Source organism: Grammomys surdaster, unplaced genomic scaffold, assembly GCF_004785775.1.
Source record: "Grammomys surdaster isolate TR1022 unplaced genomic scaffold, NIH_TR_1.0 166, whole genome shotgun sequence".
Taxonomy (NCBI): domain Eukaryota; kingdom Metazoa; phylum Chordata; class Mammalia; order Rodentia; family Muridae; genus Grammomys; species Grammomys surdaster.
This window is the reverse complement of record NW_021604614.1, coordinates 8,576,960-8,601,767: the sequence shown is the minus strand read 5'-3', so window position 1 is coordinate 8,601,767 and position 24,808 is coordinate 8,576,960. Positions and strand designations below refer to the sequence as shown.

General features: G+C 44.5%; 1 protein-coding gene and 1 pseudogene across 1 annotated transcript in view; one reads left to right on the top strand and one right to left on the bottom strand.

Annotated features, from left to right (window-relative positions):
- The window catches only part of Tmem132d (transmembrane protein 132D), a 626,423-nt gene that overhangs the window by 416,642 nt on the left and 184,973 nt on the right, over positions 1-24,808 (bottom strand). The window lies entirely within an intron of this gene.
- Positions 24,102-24,281, top strand: LOC114620142 (annotated as a pseudogene).

The following is a 24,808-nucleotide window of genomic DNA, read 5'->3' as shown; positions in this document are numbered from 1 at the left end:
GCCAGCTAAACAAGACCACAGAAGTCACCATTCTAGAGAGCAAGGAACCACAGACATCCTGCTGCCAATCGAGAAGGGGGAGGGGAGCAAGGGACTGTCAGCCTTCTGAGATCTCTTAATAGCGGTCCCACTGGCAGAAGACACCCAAAGCAGAAAGCAGACAAAGTCATGACTGCAGCATCGAGAAAAGCTTCCATGGAGGAGAGGGAAGAAATGATGGGCTCCTGCTGAGAGATAGACAAGAGGTTGTGGACAATTGAGGTCGGGAGAAGGGATTGACTGACCGTGTTGCATGATTGCTCTAGGGCACTCCAATTATGTTCTTGCAATTTAAGATTCTCATTGCATCACAAGGGTGTCAGGACCCATCCACGCTGCAGGTTCTTACACTAATGGGCACATGGCTTGTTATTGACTGACTTGGCTGGTGCATACTTTCTTCAGGGATTAACTATTTGGAGTGTCCATGATGATCTTCAGGCTGGCCATCTTTCCATGGCTCATTGGCTATCCTGGTATCCCTTCTTAGATGGCCTGTTCATATCTTTACTCATTCTTCTTTCTGGTGTACCTACAGGGTTTGAAGTCGTCACATATTCTAGATACTTCTTAGTCATTTTACCTCCAGGTCTTCAGCCAATGTCACGTACACTTAGCAGTTTTGTAAATATTTTTTAAAAAGTATGAAATAAAAAAAATACTTTTCTCAAATCAAGGCATATTGACAAGGGAAAAAATAGAAAGTGTTCTTGAGTTCAATGGAGACTCCTGTCTCACATCAGGTAGGCTTAGCTTCGGGTGGCTCAAGTCCCAAAACACTAAAGGCTCAAGCCAGTGGACTTCCAATTCTTGTCTTGTGAATTTGAAAAATGAAATTCATGGACCACAGAGGGTGAGTTTTAGAGAGAAGTTTATTCTAGGAGGTAAAGCAAATCTCCCATATAGCAGGAGCCACTCCCAGGAAATAGAGAACCCTCCATCTCCTGGATTTTTTTTAAAGGTCTTAAGGCAGAAACTGAGGTGATGTAGAAGACAGGAATGAACTGGTCTGTTGTCCTAAGAGCTTTCTCCTTTCTGCTTCTGTCCTGTCCTTACAAACAGCCTCCACACTAGAAAAAGAGACAGCATGGAACCAGGAGGAGAACTCTCCCCTGGTCTCCAGCAAGGACTTCAGAGCTGATGCTAAGGGGACCCTGGCCTGCCTGCTCCGATTCTAGCCCCTGTTCCCATCAGTATCATCCTTTCAATCGCTTTTCTCTCCACAGCAAGTACTGTTCTATCCCCACCCTTGTTACAGCATCCCTAATAATCTAGTTTAGTTGTTCAATTCCTCGGGCGTTAGGAAAAATAAAGATTCCTGGACCCAGGGTATGTATGTATGTATGTATGTATGTATGTATGTATGTATGTAAGTAATATATGTATGTATGTATATATGTATGTATGTATGTCTCTTGCTTACTGACTGCTCCCTCTCCTTTTCTCTTTCCCTGAGTGGTTCCTTGCTCTCTAGAATGGTGCCTGCTATAGTCTTATTTAGCTGGCTACTCTGAACGCTAGTTACTACTCTCTCTCACACATCCCCTTGGGCTCTGTACCACTCCTGTCTGGTGTAACAGGCATGAATCTGAGTCTAGATCATACCTGCTGAGATTTCTAGCTTCTTGTATCTCTGAGCAGTAAATTAGATGAAGGTAGAGACAACTTGTTAAGAAAGAGAAGGGAACCCTGAGAACAGACATGGGACCTCACTGCAACCCTTTACAGGTCATCGGCATAACACCTCCTTCCACCTGCTTCCAGTTGTGGGGCTTTTCTTGCAGTTGCTCCATTTCCTCACTGGAACCCTTGATGGGAAGGGGTGTCCAGCCCTCCCATGGCCACTTTCATATGTGAGTCTATGTAGGCAGCATCATGCCATAGTCTGGGGTCCTGGACTGAACAAGGAGAAGGTGAGCCGTGCACCAGGATCCATCTCTCTCTGCTTCCTGTGGATTCCATGGACCAACTCTCATGCATCTACTGCCCTGCCTCCCCAGCAAAATAAACCTTCTTCCTTTAAAATGATTTTGCTAGATAGTTTATCACGACAATGAAAAGATAACAAAGGACCAACATTCGTCTAACCTCCGTGCTCTTTCTTCCCCTATTTGAGGCGCACTCACAGTGGCAGACCAGCAGCCTCTCTGTGGCATCTGTAGACTATTTCAGCCCACAGACCAGCAAGCAATTACTGCCTCTGCTACAGTGAATGCAGGGTTCCCTACAAACACCAGCCAGACACGAGATGCTTCAGTGAATGCCCCAGACAGTAGCTGCAGCTTTTAAAGTTGGGATTTATTACCTTCAGCACAATTAGTTATTTTATACACACCATAACTTTTAATCCCCTCAGATGCTCAGAGGGAGTATTCCAAGCCTCAACCTGAGCTCAGTACTTTTGTGGAAAGTCACACAAGTAATTCTAACTTGAAACAATTTAACTGGAAGCCTTCCTCTTCCAATTAAGGTGGAGAAACGGTGAATTTACAGCAGTAGGAAGTGGGACAGGTATGCCTGCTTGCCCATCCAGTCTTTTGGAACATTGGTTTCTAACAGGATTTTAATCAGTATTCAACCCAAAAGAGGAGAGCCACGTGGTCTATTAACTGGGAAACACACAGGTTAGATGTGTTTGGTCCTTCTTTGCATACACTCTTACACCATATAGATTCGAGACTCTGTGAATCTGCCCCAGGGCAATGCAGACTGTAGGTTCTTCAAGCTTAATTAGTGATACTCTGTTTCTGCTCTGGAAACAGTCAGAACCCTGCAAGGATGTGTGGGACCGTGAAAAGGATAGCTCGGTTTCTGGTAGAGCACTGGCTAGAGATGGCTGGAGACCCTGCAAGGGACGGAATACATTTCACCACGCTCCCAGACCCCTGGCTCCTGACATATGGTCTAAGACCTCCATTGATCAACGCCTTTCAGTCACGTAGAGCAATGCCCCTATCAGCCCCTCCACAGGTAGAGTGTGTGACTACAGGCTTCAGGCCCTCAAAAGATTTTCCTAACTAAAGGCCAGAAGGCATAGACAATTAAGTATTCCTTCCCAGGTCCTCCTCCCTCCCTAACTCAGGTCTGCCCTGAGTTTCAGGGGTGTGCAGCCAGATTCATCTACTTTCTGCCACAACAATAAACCCTTTAAAACCATGGACTCCCTCGTGTCTTTGGGACCTGCCATGGAGAACCATGGAGGGGGCCTTAGAACTACCAAGCCATCGTCTAATCTCCCGCCTGAGGACGTCTCTATGTTCCTGCTGTGGAGGCTGCCAATTCAACCAAGCTAGCTGAGCCTTGATCCAGCCAAGCAAGTGCCTTACCAAGAGTCTCAACCCATGGAGCACTGTTGGGACTTCCCTCCCCCTCGTTCTTCTCGGCTGCGGGTCAGCCCCATATGCCCCCGTGTCTCTGTTCTTCCAAGGCTCTCAGCGGCATCTGGTCTCAGGTCAGCCGCCTCGGCCCGGAGACCACCACTCAAATGCCCTTCCCCCCGCCCCCGTGAGACCTCAGCTTGAGTGAGATCTCCCTACATCCAGGCAGAGCCCCGTAGCATAGAGTGAACTCAGTCAAAATCCTGTGCTTCTGCTCCCAGAGCTGCAGGAACCACAACTCCGCCCAACAGAACCCACACCTGCCACATGCACGAGCTAACAACCCCACAATGGTCCATCTTGATGATCACCTTGTTTGGACTGAGATTCACTCAGTAGAACACTAAAGCTTACCTCTGGCTCTATGCAGGAGCCTTTCAAGAGGAATAGATCGCAGGGGTGAGTAATCAAGAGATTAATCTTTGGTAGGTTCAAATTTGAGTAGACTGTTGGAAGGTACTAGAATTTAACTTTGGATACTAGGTAGCCTCAAGAAGGATGTGGGGTCCAACCAGAGAAGCTAACTACAAGAAAAAAATGAAGGAAGGGATAAGGCAACTGTGAGATATGCTGACTATCTTTGAAGATATGCACAATATATCTCATAGTTTTTATCAATTCGACAGAGACTTAGACATACCTGGTGTGGTGGTTTGAATATGACTGGCCCAGGGAGTGGCACTATTAGGAAGTGTGGCCTTGTTGGAGGAAGTGTGTCATAGTGGGCATGGGCTTTAAGATCCTCATCCTAGCTTCCTGGAGGCCAGTCTTCTCCTAGCAGCCTTCAGATGAAGATGTAGAACTCTCAGCTCCTCCTGCACCATGCCTGCCTAGATGCTGCCATGCTCCCGCCTTGATGATACTGGACCGAACCTCTAAATCTGTAAGTCAGCCCCAGTTAAATGTTGTCCTTGTAAGAGATGCCTTGGTCATGGTGTCTGTTGACAGCAGTAAAACCCTAAGTTACTTGAGAAGAGAGAACTTCAATTGAGAAAATGGTCCATAAAACTGGCCTGTAGAGCAAGCCTGAGGGGATGTTCTCTTACCTGAGGATTGTTGTAGGAAAGCCCAGCCCACTATGGGTGGTATCACCCCTATGCAAGTGGTTCTGGGCATACAAGAGAGCAAGTTAGGCAAGCTATGAGGAGCCTGAAAACAGCATCTTTCTCTGCTCTCTGCTCCAGTTCCTGCCATCAGGTTCTTGCGTTTTCTTTTTCCTTGATGATGGACTCTACCCTATAGTATAATAAGCCTTTCCCTTCCCAAGTTGATCTTGGTAATGCATCTATCAAACCAACATAAGCCTAACTAAAACAGTGGCATTGCCAACTCTGGCCCCGATCTTATCTATTGATAGGTAGCTTTTAGCCCCTGGCACTGTTAGGATAATGTCAAAGACCCTCAGTCTCTCATTATGAACAGCACTGCCCCATGTGGTCAGTTTCTCTCAAGCTTGTATCCCCATCCTTTTCCTTTACTTCTCTGGGTCCTTCCTTCCCCTCTCTATCCGTCACTATGTCTGTGTGTGTCTCTCTGTGTTCTCTGCCTCCATCTCTCCTTCCTAACTTTACTCTACCCTACCTGGTACCGACTACCTATGGCACACACCCCGGCCCTCATCTTGTGCACTTACCACAGGGCTTCAGTGCCTTCCTCTACCCCCATCTGACTCAGTCTTCTTTATTTTTCCCTGTAACCCTCTTCTGCGTTCTATATTCTTTCATGAGCTGGTCCATGACTTCAGCCATAGAAAAGCTCTGACTGTCCCAACCTCACATCCCACTGTACCTTCTCGACACTTGGTGGCACGGAGCAGAGTTGTAATTTAATGCTTATATGATGATCAATATTTACTGATAACTTGACATGACCTAGAATCAATGAAGAAATAAGTCTCTGATCATAGATTTCCCTATACTCAAATATGCTTATTCACAGCCCTCTATTTAAACTTGCACCCCACAGAAGGACTCTGAAGATAAACTTGAGATCATAGTGGGGTCACTGGATGTGGTTGCCCTTCTTCCCAATGTAGCTGGAGTGAATAATTCTCTTTTTGCTCCTTTTTCTTGTTAATTTGGCTGTTTTGAATTAACTCACTGAGGACAGGTAACTTTGCCTAACTCCTGGGGAGGAGGGGCACAGGCTATGATCCCAAGTTTGGTAGCAACCCCTCTCTGTGATGATGATACCCCTGCTGCTGTGTCTTCCCCACTTTCATAGACTCTATCCCAGAACCACGAGCAAAACTAGGCCCTTCTTTCTCTACAGTATTTTGTTAGGCAGTTTGTCAAGCAAGTGGAAAAGTAATAAAAATCTGCACACATTCCTATCTATCATGCCTGTTGCCATGCCATCAGCCCTGCACCTGTCACATTATCTGGGTCTTACACTTTACGAGGATTAGGCTTAATAGCTAAAGCTTGGACAAGAATACAATTTTGCCATCGAAATTTATTTACACAGATCACCCACTGACCCAGCTGCCCAGCACCCAAGATAAGCAGATCAACCATTACCACCATCAGGGATTTGCTGATGAGCTTAGGGTACACTCCATGAGGACACACCTAGCTTGTGCATTTTGTATCAAAGCTGCTGGCATGTGCGGTTAGACTCTGTTGGTGAGCTTGTGCAGCCAGTGAAGACACAACCAAGTCTTGAAGGTCAGGGGTCATCCTGCTTTTCTTTCTGGTTGTGCACAACATGGGAAAAAGGCTTTGCACAAGACGGAGCTTCAATATGGAGTTTCTGGCCATCTGGTTCTATGATCTTTAAATGTTTGGCCACACGCACACGCACACCAAACACACCATCCTCTGCCTGCGAATTCTCCAGGTGTCCATCCTACTAGCCAAGGGTACCAGTTTGCTCTAGTCTCCTTGGTACAGACTAGACACTATCTAGTTTTCATTTAAAAGTGCTTCCCTTAGGGATGCAAAGTTTATGTGCTGTGGGCATGTCCAAGGAAAAGGGACAGATGGAACCATTGGAAACCAGTACAACCTACTTGTTGCAGTTTTGAGTTCAAAGCAGCTAGGCAGAAAACAAAAACAAACAACAACAACAGCAAAACAAACCAGAGGAAAACTGCAAACATCAAGGAGTCAGGGGACACCGGGCATGTGAGGGCCACTGGCTCTAAGTGAATGAATAAAGGGGGCAGGGCCTTGCCTTCATCATACAGAAAGGGAGTTTTCTAAAACACTTAGCAAAAGGATCTGGAACACAGAAAGTGAGTTTTCTAAAATACTTAGCAAAAAGATCTGGGACACAGAAAGAAAGCAATGAGGGTTCAAAAAGGGCAGCCTGACCCAGTAGAAGCCACTCCTAGTCTTACCATTGCTGTGATGAGACACCATGACCAAGCCAGCTCTTTAAAAAAGAAAGCATTTAATTAGGGGGTTGCTTATAGTTCAGAGGTTAGTTCATTAGCATCATGGGAGGAAACACGGCAGGCATGGTGCTAGAGGAGTAGCTGAGAGCTATATCCAGACCATTGGCCAAGAGAAAGAAAGAAACACCGGACCCAATGTGGACTTTGGAAACCTCACAGCTCACCCCCAGAGACACTATTTCTATAACAAGCCAAACCTCCTAATTCTTCTAATCCTATCAATAGTGCCAGTCCCCACTGACTAAGCATTTAGTCTGATCAATAAAGTCAACTTGGCCTGGACGCTTCTGATGTTAATAAGGCATAGGTGTGGGAGTGGGCTGTGTGTGTGTGTGTGTGTGTATGTATGTCAGTGTGTGGTGTATGCATGGTGTGTGTGTATGTGTGTGTGGTGTGTGTCTGTGTGTATGTGGTGTGTGTGTGTGGTGTGGTACGTGTGCCTGTGTCTGTGTATCATAGCTGTTGCTGTGCCATCAGCCCTGCACCTGCCACGTTATCTGAGTCTTATACTTTATGAGGATTAGGGTTAATAGCTAAAGCTTGGGCAAGAATACAATTTTGCCATTGAAATTTACTTACACCGATCACCCACTGACCCAGTTGCCCGGCACCCAAGATAAGCAGAACAACCATTACCGTGTGTGTGTGTGTGTGTGTGTGTGTGTGTTATATCTGTGTGTCTGTGTGTGATATGTGTGTGGTGTGTGTGTGGTGTGTATGGTGTATGTGTATGTGTGTGGTATATATGAGTTATATCTGTGTGTGTGTGTGTGTGTGTGTGTGTGTGTGTGTGGTGTATGTGAATATGTGGTGTGTAATAAGCATTGTCATTCCTGTTTTGTAGGCAGGACCATTGAGGACCAGAGTCCTTAATTAGCTTTCCCAAAGCCACACAAGTGTAGAAAGTGAAGGGCAGAAATCCAACTGGAAGCTAGTGAGGTGAGAGCCTGAAGTGACATCCAGGCTCTTCCCTCTGCTATGGCCACCTCTCCTACATGCTCAGGATGAAAGCTCAGAAATTCCACCCACTCCATCCTCAAACTCTGACAGAAGCCTGTCAAAGGACACAGAGCAGGAAGCAGCAAAGACCGTGTGAGCACCAAATCACAGGAATGGGGGAGGGGTGCAGCTACAGAGGAATCCTGGGGGAAGGGCAGTCATTGTCTTCAGTTGTGCATTCTGTAAGAAGCTCACTCAATGGGTCTCAACAACAACAACAAAAAGAAATGAAATGAAAAATTAAAAGGAAAAGAAAAAAGAAAGAAAGGAAAAGAACAGAAAAGCAAAAAGCATGTTTGAAAGTGAATTTTAGGGAGGAGGGGGTAAGTGATTACAAATAGGAGGGGGTCTAGAGAGGGTAGAGGATCCCAGTAATTATGTTCCCCATACATGTATGAGATTGTAAAAGAAAGAACAAGTGAAGGTTTTTTTTTAAAAAAAAATGCAGGAGTGGGCTAGAGAGATGGCTTAGTAGTTAAGAGCACTGACTGTTCTTCCAGAGGTCCTGAGTTCAATTCCCAGCAACCACATGGTGGTTCACAACCATCTGAAATGGGATCCAATGCCCTCCTCTGGTATGTCTGAAGACAGCAACAGTGTACTCACATATATAAAGTAAATAAAAGTTAAAAAATAAATTCAGGAGTAAGAAGAGACCATGGGATGCTCACACCACGAAGGGTGACTTGACTCAGGAGGCTTGGAGAACAATGGTGTGTGGTGATGGATCAGTGCTGAGAATGACTGAGGGGAAGTTCCAACCACCCATAGCCTGGATTCATTACTTCATATGCTTAGAAAATCAGAGGCATTCTAGAGGGAGTACAGGGAGGAGGTGAGAGCAAGCCACACAGTTGATGATCCTGGTATGGGGAGAAGACCCACAGGAGGCAGAATGAGGTGTCAGGATCCTGCTTCTCCCTCCCAGGAAAAAGTAGTCAGCATCCCACTCTGAGACCGATGTGCTGATAACTCCTGTCTGTTTGACTGAACCAGGGGGAACACAGATGGGGTGAGCCTTTATTTACTGAAGGAAAATGTCTACTTGGGAGGGGGCTGGCTTTCCTGTTCAAAAATTGTTCTGCAAACTGGATATAATTTTATATCATTATGGGATACAGAGATACTATGATTTATGAATACGGGACGGTGAAGCTATACAAGCCAGTTGCACATTTATCATTGCATATGCTCAGTTTCCTAATGAGAACGTTTGAAATTTGTCGAAGCAGTCCTAAAATGTGAAATATACCACACGCTCTTATAGATTCTGCACAAAGTACCATCCCTCAGACCTAAGTATCCATCTGCTGATGGAGATAAGGACAATGGAGTATTATTCAGCCTTTAAAAGGAAAAAATACTCAATGAAGCGTAGAAAGAGGTTATGCTTAGTGAAACACGCCAGGCCCAGGGACACATTCCAAATTACATGTAAACTCTATAAAAGGGAAGAGAGAAAAAAGACAAGGAGGGGGTCCAGGGGAAAGGGGAAGAGGACAGGAGACAGGAAGGAGAAAGGAGAAGGAGAAAAAAGAAGGAGGAAGGAGGCACAGCCATCCTAATAGGTTGTAAACATATCTATAACTCTTGTACTCAGGCAGTTCAATAGACCTTCAAATTTATCATATTAGAACCTTATTAAAGACACACACACACACATACACGCTTACACACACACCACCTCTACCCTTCCAAGGACCAAATAATGGCCAACGAGGCACCAGGAAGATTTACACAGAGCTCTTCTCAACAAGAGGCCATCGGACACACACATCTTTTGAATGTGGTGGCCAGGAAGAGTCTGAGCTGTTGGGGACCCGCCCACTCCTACAATGTGGTCAAAGGGTGTGCACACATCCTTAGGAATACCATTTAGCTCCCCGAGCAACATTGACATAGAAATGAAAAGAACAAATCTAGGCTGTGCTTGGGCACAGCTATAACTATAGCCAAGTCTTGCTGGACACTGGGGCCTGAGAGAGAAGCCACCTGTCTGGTTGGCTGGGATGGCAGGGTGGGGTTCCATTCTTTCTAATGCTTTTTAGACACTGAAGCTAGGATGAGTTAGTGTGTTCTCTTTGAAAACCGTTTCCGACTGCCTTTCCTCTTCCTACAGAAGTGTCCTCCCAGCCAGGGCTTAGCCGCCGGCACATAGGACTTTCCTGCTCAATAGCCACTCCCTCGAAATAACCCCTTCTGAATTCTCCTTGGCTGTCAGTTGTGACGATCTTACCAAACTGTGCAAGATAATTTCAAGGCTGATGCCACTAGCCAGGCCTAACCACCTTCCTTTCAACCTCTCGCTACTCCACCTTTTAAGCATCCACTCTAGCTGCCTTATAGGTAGCGGATGTCATTACCCACATGTAAATCACTTAGATTCATTAATTCACCAATTCATTTATTCATTCACTCACTCACAATCTAGGTATTTTACCCTTTATCCTGACTGTCCACTGTTAACACCTGGGAAGATTACCCAGGAACACGACCACACCCACTTCACTTTGAACCGTACATGGACCCAAGTGTAGATCTGAATGATAAACATTGCTCTGTGCTTGCCACTATGCAAGTCTGAATTTGAATACAGCCCACCGTCTGTCTTCCGAGCTAGGAGGCAAACTTCATTTCCCACTCCCCTTCAGACAAGGGTGTACGAAGAAAGGAACATTTTCCCGGAAACTCCAGCTAGCTTCCCTATACTTTTCTGCGGAGATTCATAAGCCGTATGCATTATGGATGAATCACCTATAGATTCATTAATACCCAGAAAGTCAGAAGTTTTCAGAAGCTATTTACTTTTCAATTCTTGTGAATAACTTTTATCTCTCTAAATTCTGGGAGCAAATATAAACTCCCTGGTCTTAATTTTGTTCGAATTAGATAAATATTGAAGACAGGGAAGGAAAGTAGGTTTGTGGGTCTCCTGGCCAATGCCAGTGCAGGCAGAAACCCCTTATTTAAGGGTTTAGCATTTGTCACCAGGGAGCAAGCAAGCCCATGAAAGGAACTGGGGTCCAAGGCAGGAGGCCTTTGCTAAGAGCTTAGAGAATGTGGAGGCTCCTGGCTTGCTTTTCTCTGTCTCTGTTAATACCCTTTGAAGGCAAGGGAGCTTCAATTTGTGCCCCCAATTGCATTCATTTTACCAGCCCTCCGGGATTTGAAGTGCCTCCGAATGACACCTCGGCGCCTGCAGAAGTGTGATGGATGGCTGGGGAACTCCACAAACAGCCCAGCTCATGCGCTGTCGGGGTCCATCACACTGGCCATCCATCTCCTACTTGCAAGCCCAAGCCTGGCAGCCGTCTTTCATATTGTTTCATTTTCTCATTACTACAGGACCACAGTTGGGCTCTTCTCAAACTTGGGAGCAACTAGGAAGGAACCCTGGAGTTTTCAAAACCTTTGCCCCACCCCCAAACTTAAAAATATCCAGCCTGAAGGGACTTAGTCAATAACTTTTGAGGTTTTGTTTTCACATAAGAACACCTAGAACTGATTATCTATAGTCCAGGAAGAAATGGAGCTTGTCTGAAACCATTAGGAATCATGGTCACCATGGTAACTTCAAGGAACACCAAGGAGTCTCCTCCCTCTCTGCTCCAACTGATTCTGTGTCTGGTACCAACTAGGGGTTTAAGAAACTGACCTGAGGAGATTTCGAAGATGGCTAAGTGTGCAAAGTACCCACTGTGCAAGCATGATTTTCAGAATCAGGCAGGGAGGTGTGTGCTTCTATTCCCAATGCCAGGGAGAAGGAGCCAGGAGACTCCCTGGGGCTCTGTAGCCAGCTTTACTGAAATGATGTGTCCAGTTCAGTGTGAGATATTGTCTTAGAAACAGCATCTGGGAAGAAATCACACGTGAGGTTCATCCATGGGCACCCCAGATGCGTGCCTGCTTACACACACACACACACTGTCCAGATGACTCTAAACTTAAAAATCATCTCCAGAGCTTCAATTCCATGTAAATCTTGGGAGAAAAAAAAACCTGAAAATGTTTAAATCTTTTTTGGACTACATTAAACTATGTGTGTGATGTTAAATTAAAATGTCAGCTGCACAGAAAACGGAATCCTGGCATGTCTGAGTCTGAACACTTTATTTAAACACTCATGCTGAAGTAGTTTGCTTTATACAGAGAGGAATATCATTTTGCCATCTCAGAATTCTCTGGGCTCCCGCTATGGAGTTTTAAGACAGGGCTTTGCCTCTTTTGAAATGTGCTTTACAGTTTCATTAACACCTAAGAGATTACACAAATAAATTATTTTAATCCATGAGTTTGGCTTTGTAATTCCCTTATATAAAAACATAACACTGTTGGGGCTGGAGAGATGGCTCAGTGGTTAGGAACACTGAAAACAACTGCTCTTGCAAGGGACAAAGATTCAATTCCCAGCACCCACAACGGTTGGGTGGGGGGCAATCCCACAAGGCCCCACTCTTAGATGAAGAGCTACAGGTGATGAATGGCTGTTGAAAAGAGGAAAGATCAGTCTTCTCCAGGGACAAGCCTCCTGATAGTTCATCGTCCTGATAGCTCATCCAATCACAAGTGGTCATCCTTAAAACACATGCACACATAAGCAATGCTAAATGGGTTCAATGGATTGTAGTGTTATATTTATGAATATGTATCTATACAAATATTATACATTATATTGTGGTATATGTATGCATATGTAATACATATTATTGTGGTGGTTTGAATATGCTTGGCCCTGGGAGTGGCACTACATGGAGGTGTGGCCTTGTTGGAGTAGGTGTGGCCTTGTTGGAGAACTATGTCACTGTGGGTGTGAAGATGTAACTCTCAGCTCCTCCCGAACCATGCCTGCCTGGGTGCTGCCATGCTCCCACCTGGATGATAATGGACTGAACCTCTGAATCTGTGTAAGCCAGCCCCAATTAAATGTTGTCCTTATAATAGTTGCCTTGATTATAATGTCTGTTCACAGCAGCAAAATCCTAAGACAACTATATATTTATTATGCATTATATATTGTATATTATGTTATATATTATATAGTATATATTATATATCGTGTTATACATTATATAATATTATATTATCCATTACATATTACATACTATATATTTCATATTACATTGTGGTATGTATAATATACCACAATATTATAATATTGTAATATGTAATGTGTAATATGCCATATGTTATATATTACATTGTGGTATATATACATGTGTAATATATTGTATGTTTTATGTTATGTGTTATATGTTATATGCTATATTGTAGTATATATACATATATATTATATATTATATTATATTATATTATATTATATTATATTATATTATATTATATTATATTAATTATATATTGTATGTTATATGCTACATGTTATATATTACATTGTGGTATATATATGTGTGTAACAACAACAATCATGACTTTGAGAGTGAGTAAAGAGATCTCTGGAGAAGTCTGATGGGGGATGGGAGGTGGGGGTAAAAATGATGTAAGTACATTACTCATGCATGAAATTCTCAAAAATATTTTTAAAAAGAAATAGGTAATAAAATTATACTCAGTATAATTTTGTTAAAAGGGAATTAATGGGACACTATATGGTTGTCTGGCTTCTTCTGTCACTTAAACAGCCATTTAGCTTCGGAATTTAATCACTTAGCAGACCCCTGGCTGCCACCAACCCAGTGGCAGGCAATGCCACCAGACAGCACCTGAGACCTCAAGCAGACACTTCCCTGCTTTCCTGTGAGCCGGATGCCTCCACAGATGTGTTTGAAGTGCCTTGATTTATGACTTTGTTCTAAAACTGTAAAAATTTTATGAAGTTGTTTCCAGGTTAGAGCGTGGTTATTTGGGGCAAGTGAATCTGTATTCCTGGGCCATAGGCACTCATATTTGGCTCAAGAATAAGCTATCTCTTATTCCCTTTGTGGCTAAAGCTGTGTGTTGTATGGCCAGAAAGCATAACACATCGTGTACAGATTTTTTCAGTGTTTTCTTTTCACTGCAGAATCCATCCCTAAAACAACTCACCCTTGCTTAATTAATTCATTTACATCCTGAGCTGTCAGTCATAGCCTATGTATACACACTCCTCAGTCAGAATCCCCTGAGCTGGACCAAACTATAGCCATGACCCTGCCTAGAGGCCTAGACCACCCTTACCTGACAGAACTCAATGTCCTAACCAAACCACCCCCATGCCTTTCCGGTGTCTCAGAGCACTGAAAATTCCCTCCTTGGAAGCTCAATCTTGGAGCCTTTAAGATGCAAATCCTGTTAAAATGTCTCTTTTCAGTCTTACAACTCACCCTTATAAAACACAGGACACATTCTTAAGGCCCTGGAGCCACCCTGCTGAGAGAGACCCCCACCCACCCACCCTAGGAGACAGAGCTCACTCCAGTCTCCCTGTGAGGGAGGGGAATTCAACTTAGAGGAATTTTCCTTTAAGCTATAAAATTGCTCCTTTGCTGGGAAGGTGAGAACTATTCCTTTTCCTTTGCTTAAGGCCAATTAGCAAGCAATGGTCCACCTAGGTCTCCCTTTACCCTTGCCTATAAACTGTCTGTAATGGGTTTAGTGATTCAGGCCTCTAATCTAGCACTATGCAGAGCTGGGGATAGCTCAATGGCTCAGTGGCTAACAGCTCTCACTAGCCTTCTGGAAGGATTGGAGCTTGGTGTCCAACACCCACCTGGCAGCTCACAATTGTCTGCAACTCCATTCCGGGGCATCTGATGTCCTCTTCTGGACTTTACAGGTACATGCACATATGTGCACAAACACATGCATTAACATAAATAAAACTTGTCAAAGTCCAAAGCTACTCCATCAAAAATAAACAAGCAAACAACAAAAGTCTCCCCCCCTCCCAGACCCCAAAGACCTCATCCCAGTACAGCTAAGCTCTGAGTTCTGGCTTTAGTCCCCAAATGCAAGAGCCTGAAACAAAGTCTGTTGTCTTTCTGCTAATTCTATTCAGCCAGTTCTTCTACTAATTGCCACAGGAACCTATGAGGCTGTAGTTACTACTTTAGAGGTCAGGTAGGGTAAGGTACCAGGGTTCTGATAAAACAGCATGCCTCCATCTTGGGCTCAAAAGCCCTTTTAACAATAAAGATGAATTAGGTTTGTTCCTGTTTAGCTTGTTTCTCAAGGATTGGTCTATGCCCCACCTATAGCCTTCACTTCAAATGGTTCTGTACTGCCTGTTTCAGGAAATGGCAAGCCAGGCCTTTGTTTCAAAAAGTTATTATGACCACATTGTTACAACTTCAAACCATGTCTTTATTTTGGAAGGTTATCATGGCCAACTTATTATGCTTGTGTTCTGCCTTGTAACCCTGCTTATTGGGAACCCCCTACTCCTAACCTATAAAAACCCTTATCACACCCATGTCCATTGTTGATCTCTTGAACCCCACCATTGAGGAGAGATAGCCTGCGAATTCAGGGGAGACGGGAAGCTTGCTTTAATTAATTTGACAATGATGTGTGTTGACTGGTCTTTCTCCTCACGTCTGTGGGATTAACACTTCTCAGAGTAACAACTGAAGCTCAGACTGAGGTGAGGTACATACTCTGCAATGGCTCACGTAAAATAAAGAAAAAAAATAAAACAGGCCGCACTGTCCATACACATATGCAGAGCCTCTCCACTCTCACCCTCAGGGATCTGCATTGTAAATTCATCAGAAAGTTGCCAAATTTGAGGCCAGAACCAAGCAGTGGTGGCACACACCTTTAATTCTAGCACTTGGAAGGCAGAAGTAGGCAGATCTCTGAGTTCAAGGCCAGCCTGATCTACAGAGTGAGTTCCAGGACAACCAGGGCTACCCAGAGAAATCCTGCCTTGAAAACAAATAAAGAAAAACAAAAAATGAGGGAGGGGAGGAAAGTTGAGGCTAGAAATTTTAATGTGTGCTATGAAACTTGCACAGTCTTCATTCAGAGTCTCCAACACGGCATCTTGTGCTTAGTGTGTGCTATGGGACTAAAATGATATTTGAGGAGCTGCCAGACCAGAAATAATATACATCTCAGAGACTGAAAAGAGAATCTACAGAGCCACTCGTCCTTCCTTGTTTAATAAATCCACTCGATATCATCTTGATTTAAGCACCATGGAGAATTTGGCCCCAAACAACTGGGAGAATGAGTCTCAGATGGACCATGGGGTGATCTCAGTTCTCACTTGTCTCCGATCACAAACCCGGCACAAAGCTGTCTGCTGCTGTTGCACAATCTAATACCTCCTTTGACTTTTAAGACACATCTCTCATTACAGCAGACACATAAAAGCAGACGTTACCAAGTGGGAGTCCAGATTTGATGCCTGGTGGCATGTAAAATGGCCCTGGCCTTTTTGCCCTCAGTCCTGGAGCATAAAATAGTCTTAAAAAGAAAAAAGTAGTCATCTTAGAGAGAGATTTGAAATCAGGAAGCATTTATGCTACCAAATTGTAGGTTCCTCTTTACATGGCTACCCCTATGGAATCTTGCCAAGCATCTGTCTTTTCTTGTCTTTGTAGTTTTTGGTGGTAGGGATGGAACCTGGGGCCTCGCAACAGGCTAAGCACACATTTGATCACTGACCAATCTCCCCAACCCCATTTTCCCTCTGGATGCTCCTCTCAAGATCTGCCATGGTCCATCCTCAGGTGAAATCTCTCATTTGGGGCTAGCATTTGCACACAGTGCCTTGCAGAATTCATCTACACAGCTCACAGCAAGTGGTACCTTAAAAACATGGGTCAGGCCCCACATCTCCTTTGCTTAAGGTCCCCCGCAGTTCTTTATCCTGCTTTGAGACCCGTCCAAACCTCTTGACCATTTCATGGGCCTAGCGGATGGGTACAAAGAAATCTTAGGTCTACAGAGTTGATTCAAACTCTCTCAACTTTGGAATGAACTCTCTGCTACTTGATTGATTGATTGATTGATTGATTGACAACCAAAGACAAAGATCTGAACTGAGTGAGTCAGACATCTAAAAGCAACTTGAATTTATATTAAAAAAAAAAAACCACAGTCACAAGATGGGAAATTGTTACGTGTAAAAGCCATCAACCTGCTATGTAACCATCCTTCATGTTTACAAAGTCGCACACACACACACACACACACACACGAGAGAGAGAGAGAGAGAGAGAGAGAGAGAGAGAGAGAGAGAGAGAGAGAAAGAGAGAGAGAGAGATACACAGACACAACACATATAGACACACAGGCAGATACATACAGAGACACACACTGACACATAGACACACACAGACAGACACATAGAGATACACAGATATATACACACACCAACATGTATATACACACACACACATACAGAGACAATACAGAGACAGCCTCTCCCCCTCCCCCTTCTCTCTCGGAAGACCCCTGGACTGTAGGGCAAAGCTTTCAGTTCTTTGTTGCAGTCCAATCTTGGCCTTGTCCCCTTCTTTGGTTTCTAGCATCCCATTTCCTCCCCATGGTCCTGGGTGACTCCTGTTACTCAAAGGAAAACTCAGACTGACCTCTTTCATCCATATGTTCCCCAAGAGTCCCTTGTTGTGAGCTTTAAGACAGGGGTAGGGGGAGACCTGAAAGTGCAATGAAGGTATGGATCCCCTTGACCTCAGGATCCAGAAGAACTGATCTCATCCTGAATGACGGCACCTCTCACCTAGGACCACACTGGCAAATCCCTAAAGAGACTCCCAAAGTAGCATCTCCACTGGATGCCATCTCTTTAAAGGCACAGCACTAGCTCATGACTGCGTCTTCCTCTCTTATCTCTCATTCATCATTCTTAGCCACATGGAAGACCAATCCCTAGGACAGCCTCCCATCCAGCTGACTCAGCTCAGTGTCTCTGGACGCTTGATCGCAAGGCTCCCCATGAACTCCAATGAATGAATGAATGATGCCTACAAACAAGACTGGCCAGGAAGAGACCACAGTAGTTCACGCAGGTCACCTGCATGATTCTCACGGCCTGAACAGGCTACTCCCTGCCTTTCCTGTGACCTAGAACCAGCCTCCCAATGCTCTCAGAGGAAAATGTCTCCAGTTACATCTGGGAGACATTAGTCTCATTTAGATGATACCAGAGCAGCTGTTCTCAGCCTGTGGGTCACAACCTCCTAATGAGGTCAACTACCCCTTTTACAGGAGTCGCCTAAGATCATTGAAGAACACAGATATTTACATTATGATTCATAACATTTTCAAAATTACAGTTATGATGCAGCAATGAAAATATTTTTAGGGGTGGGGGTTACTACACCACAAGGAACTGTATTAAAGGGTCTCGTTGTTAGAAAGGCTGAGAACCACTGCTCTAGAGTAAGGACTGATGCACAGTCTGTCAGTGTACCTGCCTTGCCAGGGCCAGTGATTCTGTGTGTGGGACCCAGACCTGGGGACCTGCCTCTGCTCTAGGGCAGGCTCTGACTGTATGTAGTCTTTTTCCATTGGGCTTACCTCCAGATGAATTCTGTCAGGCCCGCTCAGAGAGTGAGCTCCCTCTGACAATACAATGTCCTGCAGCGAGTGTCTTAAGGGGCTATTATTCTATTTTTAGATGTTCATGCTACCAGTGTCTCATTGTGTCTCATTTTGTGGCTTACTGAGCTGAGTTATCTCATGAAAATTCTCCAAGTATGCGCTGCACATGCCTCAAAGATACCAACGCAGATTCGTCCTGCCTTGAGCCAAGCAGAAAAAACAGACGAACAAAACCAAAAAAAACCCAGCAGTTCTGTTTAGTCAGGAGGATGGAGACAGGAACACCTGAATACAATCGGTCGGGAACAGGCACTCCAGGTAGCCTGCTGTGGGTTGGGGGTGGGGTGGGGTGCTCAGCAGGAGAGCTACAAGAAAGCGAAACTGGCGCTAACTGGTTAATGTGAGGGTTTTTCCCTCCTTTTCTTTTTTGGATGAGGTCTTATGTATCTTAGGCTATCCCTAAATTTGCTATGTAGCTAAGGCTGACCTGAAACTTTCAATCTTCTTGCTTCCACATTCTGAGGGCGGAGGTTCCAGCTGTGCACCCCCATACCCTGATAATGTAGATGAGATTCCCCCAGAACTTCACACTACTGAGCTAGATCAGATTTGTGCCTGAATTGAAAGGGGGGGAGGGGGCTCTAGGGGGAGGGTAGATAGGGAAAGGTTATCGGGAGAGCATTAGCTAATGGAGATCTGATTGCAATAGTTTGAGCAATTTCAGGAATAAAGCAATTAGCTCACCTCACTAAGCCAACAGAACGCTCTTAAATTCCACTCTGTATAGTGGCTGAAACAAGTCCCCAGGGATAAAGGATGAACAACCCCTGGGGCAGCAAGTTGTTATTGTCTTTGTTAGCCTAGAGAACAGTAAGTACAGAGGCTATTTTGGGTCCAACCGAACCAGTGACACCAGGGGCCCAATCTGCCACAGGGGAAGCACACAGAGTATCCTCATCCTGCTTCTCCCCCTCTGAATTTCCATTAGAGATGCTGTGCCTAGGTTCCTGATACTTCCCCTGCCTTCAGAAATGTCTCCAGATGCCCCTCAACCCCACTTCCTTCCTGTAGATTTACATGACCCAATGTGAACCTACAATTCAGGGCAGGTCCCATTACTCTGAGCTTTCTTTTCCTTATCCACTGTAAAACATCGGCCAGAAACATCTGTTTCACTGTAAAACATTGAACCAGAAGCTGTTTTTCTACCTCTCAGACATTCGAGGAGACTCGCCATCAAACTCAGATCCACCCATTTTGAACAGTAACTAGCATCGTCATTGTAGGTCAAAACAGAACAGCATCAAGTACCCTGGGAGATAGACTGTTCTAAATGTCTGTCTGCAGAAATCAGAAAGCATTACCACAGAGGAATATCTAAATGCACGTTGACAACAATTAGGGGGCTCTCAGAAACACAGCCAAAAAGGTTTACTGGAGTGGGAGAAGGGGCCCCTTCCTTACTTGGGGCTCTGGCATTATACAGAGGCATTGATCCAGCTCGAATCACCTCCATTTCACTCTATGGGGTGTGCAAGACAGAGCTCACTGACCACCTTCGTTAGGGCATGCATAGGTATGTGTTTGCGCACATGTGCAGGGATGCATATAGCTGTGTGTGCACGTATATAGAAGTCAGGATTAACCTTGGGTGTTGACCTTGGATGCTGTAAGCCTCTGTAGAGGCATGGTCTCTCAGTAACCATGGACATGTATCATAGGCTAGGCTGGCTGATCAGTGAATTCCAGAGATCTGTCTATCTCTATCTCCCCAGTATTGGGATTACTTGAGGGGCTCTCCATACCCAGCTATTTGGTCTACATGTACGTCTGGGTACCAATCATGTGTGTGCAGTAACTGTAGAAGCCAGAAAAGGGCATTAGACCGTACAGAACCAGAGTTACAGACGGTTGTGAGCTACCATGTGGGTGCTGGGAACAGCCAGTACTCTTAATCACCGAGCCATCTCTCCAGCCCATATACCCAGCTTTTATGTTTTAGTTCTGAGTATGGAACTCAGACTCTTTGAGTCCACGGAGGCCACTTCACCAATTTTACTATTTCTCCTGTCCCTGCAACCACTTAATTTTGTGAATAAAGTTTTATTGGGACACAGCTATGTTTGCTTACCTGTGGTTTTTTTTTTTTTAAAGAGAATTCTTAGTGCTCTCACAAAGAACCTATTTTCTGTCCCCAGCTCCCATATGGTAGTTTCTAGCTTCTAGTCTCAATGGGCTCCTGAACATAATTCATAGGTATAAACCCAAGCAGGAAAACACACATACAAATAAACATAACAGGTAAATAAATAAGTAATCTTGCAAAAAAAAAAATCCCTGAAAATTCTTTGACTGGAGCACACAAACAAAAATGGACAATTTCACAAATCTCACAGTAAATATACTCCATGGGGTTTAGGAGATGTTTCTGGGAAGAAGGGCAAAAGGTTTGTGACTGACAGGTACCATTCTGGGCACTTGTGGTCAGTGATGTCATTTAATCTTCACAAGAATCTTGAAATGTCAGTGATGTTTCTCAGGTTCTCAAAGGAGGAGTCTGATCTAAGGAGAGAATCCAAAACTCCCCGAGGGCACGCAGTAAGGAAGAGAGTTGGATTCTTGCCCACATCCGTTGTTTCTTGGTTGGAATTTTTGAGACAGTAGCCCCAGCTGCCCTCAAGCTTGTAGCTGAGAATGGCTATGAACTCCTGGTCTTTCTGCCTCCACCTTCAGAGTGCTAAGACCTCAGGCTCACACTGCCATGCCTGGCTACATCTCTTGATTCTCATTCATTGCCAGGCACTGGGTTCTCATGACAGGATAAACATGATGTCACTACAGAACCAACTTTCAATTTCCTTAACTTCTTGCCAGGTGCCTAATCCCCATCTATAAAAGATGTGAATAAAATAGAGAATTGGGAATGTCCCTCACATGGGTCTTCTATTAAATGTGTTCTCGCTGTCAATGATAGTATGTTGATAGGCCCTGAGAATTTCAGGAGGTTGAGCCAAGCTGGAGTGAACAGCTCAGGGCCATGTTACGCCTGGACTCCACCCCTTTCCTCAGTCTCTACTGCCTGTTCTACCATGATGCAAATACACTGTGATTCAGGTGACCACAGACAGTGGTGTTGGGCTCAAGACAGGCCCAGAATCATTGGAGCTAAGGATCATGGATGAAAACTTTAAAACCATGAGCTAAAATAAATCTTGACTCTCTTTTAAAAATATGGAATTATACGTTTACCTGTAAAACGGCATCCTTTAGTCATAAGCATCATAGAGGAAGGGAATCTCAAGAATGTACAAAGATGGGAGAGACAGAGCATCAGATGAGGCAGAAGCCACCTCGGGCATTTGACTGGGAACTAGCCACACCCTATCTGAGTGATAATTGTCACTATCTTTTCCTTGACTTTTTAAAACAAGAGTCATACTATATAGAACCATGCAGGCCTTAACTCAGAGAGATCTGCCTGCTTCTGCTTGCTGAGTGCTAAGATTAAAGGGATGTGCCACCATATCTGACTGAAATTCTTAATTCTGAAACAATTGGTTATAAAACATTCCAGATATCTATATCTACATCTACATTGGCATCTATACCTATTATTTTATCATTTGAATGATTTTATAGATACTTACATGTACCTATAAAATGAACACTCATATACCTGTTGTGTTTTGAATACGGTTGGTCCAAGGAGTGGCACTATTAGGAGGTATGCCCATGTTGGAATAGGTGTGGCTTTGTTGGAGGAAATCTGTCCCTTTGCTGGTTGACTTTGAGACCCTCCCCTTAGCTGCCTGGAAGAGAGCCTCTTCCAGGCTACGTTTGGATTAAGATGTAGAACTCTCAGCTCCCTTCATCAGCACTGTGTCTGCCTGGACACTGCCATGCTCCCCACACCATGCTGATAATGGACTGAGGCTCTACAACTGTAAGCCAGCCCCAGTGTAACGTTGTCCTTTATCAGAGTTGTCTTGGTCATGAAAGGCATTGAAATCCCTATAGACGAAGTTACAGGTAATTGTGAGCAGCTGGGAGCTGAACTCAGATCCCCTGGAGGAACAGCCAGAGCTCTTAACCTCTGAATAATCTCTCCAGCCCCTCTCTAAGTGTCTCCTATCATAAACTGTATATTGCCATTCATGCAGCTGCAATTATGATTTCAACACACATACTTATATTTAGGTTTTACACATTGTTATTTTGCAAGTAGAAGTTTTTTTCTTATACCAGTGATGGGGAGGTATCTTCCCTTACCCACAATCACAGTGTTAAGCTCCTGCTGGGAACCCACCTGTCCTTCATGTATTTATTTCTGCTATAGAATATGTTGAGCGGGCGTTTCGATCTTTACACGGTCCCTGTTGATCAGCGCATGCGCTGTTTTCAGTGTTTACTGTGAACGCTCAAGCTTTTGAATGGCTTTATGGTTCGCCCAAGAGTGAGCATTTCCTCTGCCGTCAACAGTTAGAAGGAAACAGCTGAGTCACCTCAGCTCTACTGCAGATGGCAACCAATTGCTGCTCAAGCTGACAGTGCCCGCCCCCTAGGGGAAAGCCCACTTCCTCTGGCAAGACTGACCCCAGGACTCCTCCTTCCTTCTTACGTCACATGGCTGTCATGTTGCAGTCTTTGACTTGTTGACTTGATTGATGGGTGTGAGATGGACTTTCGGGAGGTTAAACTTTTTAACGTTTAGGACTTTTTCTCATTTCTCCAAGGGGCTCTCCATCTTTCATGATACCTTAGGTGGCCCACTTGTTCTTGTATTCACCTCTTGCCCCTGCAGACCTTTTCCACAGCAGCCTAGCAATTATTGGCCTTTCACCTATTATTTGCTCATCTGCAGCCACGGATCCACTCCACGGATCCACAGTGAACAAGAAGTTAGCCAGGCTTACCCTCAATGCAGTGCTCTCAAATTCACAGCACCCCCTGCCTCATCAACTCAAAGACCAGCCAGTATGACCTGTGCTGGAAGCACCTGACTGCCATTCCTCATACATGGCAGGCATCTAGTGGGACTTTGGCTCCTCACCCTCCATCTTAGCTAGGGTTTTACTGCTGTGAACAGACACCATGACCAAGTCAACTCTTACAAGGACAACATGTAATCGGGGCTGGCTTACAGGTTCAGAGCTTCAGTCCATGATCATCAAGGCCGGAACATGGCAGCATCCAGGCAGGCATGGTGTGGGTGAAGCTAAGAGTTCTACATCTTTGTCTGAAGGCAGACAGGAGAAGACTGGCTTCCAGGGAGCTAGGATGAGGGTCTCAAAGACCACATCCACAATGACACTCTTCCTCCAACAAGGCCATACCTACTCCAACAAGGCCACACCCTCTAATAGTGCCCCTCTCTGGGTCAAACATATTCATTCAAACTATCACACCCTCCTTCTTTCTGGAAGTGCCAGATGTTTGTTCTTATTTTGACTTTTAACACTTTTTCTCAGCTTCAATGCAGAAAGCACAGATTTACTGGGTTATGGTGTTTTTGCACCTGTAATTTCAGCACTTTGGAGGCTGAGGCAGGAGGACTGCCAAGAGTTTAGAGGTCCTGTCAAAAAGAAGAAGAAGATAGGAAGAGGAAAAGAGGACAAGGGAGAAGAGGAGGAGGGAAAGGAAGAAGAAGAAAGACAAATGGAAAAATAGCAAAACAAAGACTTACTCACTTACTCTCAAGACCTAATACCCCAATTGAGGCAGCGCACTCGGGGCAAACGAGGCTGGTGGTAAGGGTATAGGTGTCTTTCTGCTGAGGGGCAGTCATGTTTTTCCAGTATTACCTCAATGAGCAGGGGGATCATGTCTGTACACTGAAGGGGAAACTTGATCCTATGGGACAACAGATTTGCTCTGCCCATTCTGCTCGGTTCTCCCCAGATGACAAACACTCAAGACACCAAATCACCATCAAGAAATGCTTCAAGGTGCCCACGACCCAGTAACCGTGTCCTGTCCTCTGACTTGTGCTCCCCATCCCCCAGCCTATTATCAGAAACCAAACGCATCAATCTGTGAGCCTTGAAGTCTTCCCATGCTGTTTGGAATCCTATCCTACTCACTATATCAATGAGTCTATAGAGATGGGCCTTGCTCATAAAAGAAAAATTCTTTTTTGTTTTTCTCATGTTTTGACTTACTGCCAGGTTATTAAAGATACAATGATTTGAAAGTTAAAAAAAAAAGACCTAATACCCTTTAGAAACTGGATCCATTTCCACCTTTCTTGAAGATTTTATTGGGACTGAGAGGCACAGATGTAGCTCCTGGCTAATCCTAAATTTGGATTCTCTGGGCCAAACCAAAAAAATTTTTTTAAAAAATCCTTTTTTTTTAAGCCCATTTTTTTTTTTTTTTTTTTAGCCATTCTCTACTCTCTTATTTGAGGACTACTTTGAACTATTAATGGCACCTCTGGGAGGTGGATATACACAGATATAAAAAGGCACAAACTACTGATATTTAAATCACA